We start from the raw sequence: 2748 nt of genomic DNA on the forward strand, positions 1-2748 counted from the left end.
TAGTCCTGTCTACTGCTATAGTCCTGTCTAACATACTGCTATAGTCCTGTCTACTGTCCTGTCTACTGCTATAGTCCTGTCTACTGCTATAGTCCTGTCTACTGCTATAGTCCTGTCTACTGCTATAGTCCTGTCTACTGCTATAGTCCTGTCTGCTAGTCCTGTCTACTGCTATAGTCCTGTCTACTGCTATAGTCCTGTCTAACATACTGCTATAGTCCTGTCTACTGCTATAGTCCTGTCTACTGCTGTAGTCCTGTCTAACATACTGCTATAGTCCTGTCTACTGCTATAGTCCTGTCTACTGCTATAGTCCTGTCTACTGCTATAGTCCTGTCTACTGCTATAGTCCTGTCTACTGCTATAGTCCTGTCTACTGCTATAGTCCTGTCTAACATACTGCTATAGTCCTGTCTAACATACTGCTATAGTCCTGTCTACTGCTATAGTCCTGTCTAACATACTGCTATAGTCCTGTCTACTGCTATAGTCCTGTCTACTGCTATAGTCCTGTCTACTGCTATAGTCCTGTCTACTGCTATAGTCCTGTCTCATACTGCTATAGTCCTGTCTACTGCTATAGTCCTGTAACATACTGCTATAGTCCTGTCTACTGCTATAGTCCTGTCTACTGCTATAGTCCTGTCTACTGCTATAGTCCTGTCTACTGCTGTAGTCCTGTCTACTGCTATAGTCCTGTCTACTGCTATAGTCCTGTCTACTGCTATAGTCCTGTCTACTGCTATAGTCCTGTCTACTGCTATAGTCCTGTCTACTGCTATAGTCCTGTCTACTGCTATAGTCCTGTCTACTGCTATAGTCCTGTCTACTGTCCTGTCTAGTCCTGTCTACTGCTATAGTCCTGTCTACTGCTATAGTCCTGTCTACTGCTATAGTCCTGTCTACTATAGTCCTGTCTACTGCTATAGTCCTGTCTACTGCTATAGTCCTGTCTACTGCTATAGTCCTGTCTACTGCTATAGTCCTGTCTACTGCTATAGTCCTGTCTACTGCTATAGTCCTGTCTACTGCTGTAGTCCTGTCTACTGCTATAGTCCTGTCTACTGCTATAGTCCTGTCTCTACTGCTATAGTCCTGTCTACTGCTATAGTCCTGTCTAACTATACCTATAGTCCTGTCTACTGCTATAGTCCTGTCTACTGCTATAGTCCTGTCTACTGCTATAGTCCTGTCTACTGCTATAGTCCTGTCTACTGCTATAGTCCTGTCTACTGCTATAGTCCTGTCTACTGCTATAGTCCTGTCTAACTGCTATAGTCCTGTCTCTATATACTGCTATAGTCCTGTCTACTGCTATAGTCCTGTCTACTGCTATAGTCCTGTCTACTGCTATAGTCCTGTCTACTGCTATAGTCCTACTGCTGTAGTCCTGTCTACTGCTATAGTCCTGTCTACTGCTATAGTCCTGTCTACTGCTATAGTCCTGTCTACTGCTATAGTCCTGTCTACTGCTATAGTCCTGTCTACTGCTATAGTCCTGTCTACTGCTATAGTCCTGTCTACTGCTATAGTCCTGTCTACTGCTATAGTCCTGTCTACTGCTATAGTCCTGTCTACTGCTATAGTCCTGTCTACTGCTATAGTCCTGTCTACTGCTATAGTCCTGTCTACTGCTATAGTCCTGTCTACTGCTATAGTCCTGTCTACTGCTATAGTCCTGTCTACTGCTATAGTCCTGTCTACTGCTGTAGTCCTGTCTATAGTAGTCCTATGTCTAACTACTGCTATAGTCCTGTCTACTGCTATAGTCCTGTCTACTGCTATAGTCCTGTCTACTGCTATAGTCCTGTCTACTGCTATAGTCCTGTCATCTGCTATAGTCCTGTCTACTGCTATAGTCCTGTCTACTGCTATAGTCCTGTCTACTGCTATAGTCCTGTCTACTGCTATAGTCCTGTCTACTGCTATAGTCCTGTCTACTGCTATAGTCCTGTCTACTGCTATAGTCCTGTCTACTGCTATAGTCCTGTCTACTGCTATAGTCCTGTCTACTGCTATAGTCCTGTCTACTGCTATAGTCCTGTCTACATACTATAGTCCTGTCTACTGCTATAGTCCTGTCTACTGCTTTATAGTCCTGTCTACTGCTATAGTCCTGTCTACTGCTATAGTCCTGTCTACTGCTATAGTCCTGTCTACTGCTATAGTCCTGTCTACTGCTATAGTCCTGTCTACTGCTATAGTCCTGTCTACTGCTATAGTCCTGTCTACTGCTATAGTCCTGTCTACTGCTATAGTCCTGTCTACTGCTATAGTCCTGTCTACTGCTATAGTCCTGTCTATAGTCCTGCTGTCTACTGCTATAGTCCTGTCTACTGCTATAGTCCTGTCTACTGCTATAGTCCTGTCTACTACTGTAAGTCCTGTCTACTGCTATAGTCCTGTCTACTGCTATAGTCCTGTCTACTGCTATAGTCCTGTAACATACTGCTATAGTCCTGTCTACTGCTGTAGTCCTGTCTACTGCTGTAGTCCTGTCTACTGCTATAGTCCATACTGCTATAGTCCTGTCTAACATACTGCTATAGTCCTGTCTACTGCTATAGTCCTGTCTACTGCTATAGTCCTGTCTACTGCTATAGTCCTGTCTGCTGCTATAGTCCTGTCTACTACTATAGTCTGTCTACTACTATAGTCCTGTCTACTGCTATAGTCCTGTCTACTGCTATAGTCCTGTCTAACATACTGCTATAGTCTGTCTACTGCTATAGTCCTGTCTACTGCTAT

This window comes from Oncorhynchus masou, chromosome 31 (assembly GCF_036934945.1).
Source record: "Oncorhynchus masou masou isolate Uvic2021 chromosome 31, UVic_Omas_1.1, whole genome shotgun sequence".
In the NCBI taxonomy this organism is placed as follows: Eukaryota; Metazoa; Chordata; class Actinopteri; order Salmoniformes; family Salmonidae; genus Oncorhynchus; species Oncorhynchus masou.